Source organism: Lipotes vexillifer, unplaced genomic scaffold, assembly GCF_000442215.2.
Source record: "Lipotes vexillifer unplaced genomic scaffold, Lipotes_vexillifer_v1.1 scaffold164, whole genome shotgun sequence".
NCBI classification, from domain to species: domain Eukaryota; kingdom Metazoa; phylum Chordata; class Mammalia; order Artiodactyla; family Lipotidae; genus Lipotes; species Lipotes vexillifer.
Window position 1 is genome coordinate 4,769,790 of NW_006789313.1, and position 599 is coordinate 4,770,388.

A 599-nucleotide genomic window follows, 5' to 3' on the forward strand; every position below is an offset into this window, starting at 1 on the left:
CACTCTTTCTCCATACACACTATGGTCACCACATCCTCATACACTTCTCTCATTTCTTTCAGTCTGTAGCCTAAGTGGAAAGAGCAGTGCCTGTAACCTCCCAGACAAAGTCAGGCCTTCCCTGTCCCACGTGTTCCTGCCATTCCCAATCTCCCCAGCTCTAACTCCAGTCCTAGGGTAAGGCACACACTTGTGCACAGCAACAAATGAACACACAGACTGCCATGTTCTTGCAGATAAATACCCAGGTGATACATGAATACACAAGACTTGATTCACACTGACCCTTTGGAGGGGGAAAGGGCCCCCTATGCACAGTGGAGTTCTGAGGATAGTGTATCCGGCATCCTAATAGCAGCCAAAAGCTCTAAGGCTGGGCTTCCGTGGTGGTTCAGTGGCTAAGACTCCACACTTCCACTGCAAGGGCCTGGGTTCAGTCCCTGGTCGGGGAAGTTCCACATGCTGAGGATGAGGCCAAGTAAATAAGGCCAAGTAAAGGACAACAGTAGTTTATTTGGTTTACTTATTAATTTCTCAGATAACTAACTTCTGTTGGTTTATTTATTAATTTTTCAGATTCTACTTTCCTTCCTCTTTCC

At 46.6% G+C, this 599-nt stretch overlaps 1 protein-coding gene across 2 annotated transcripts in view; it reads left to right on the forward strand.

Moving 5' to 3' along the window:
- The window catches only part of PNP (purine nucleoside phosphorylase), a 10,997-nt gene that overhangs the window by 7,031 nt on the left and 3,367 nt on the right, over positions 1–599 (forward strand). The window lies entirely within an intron of this gene.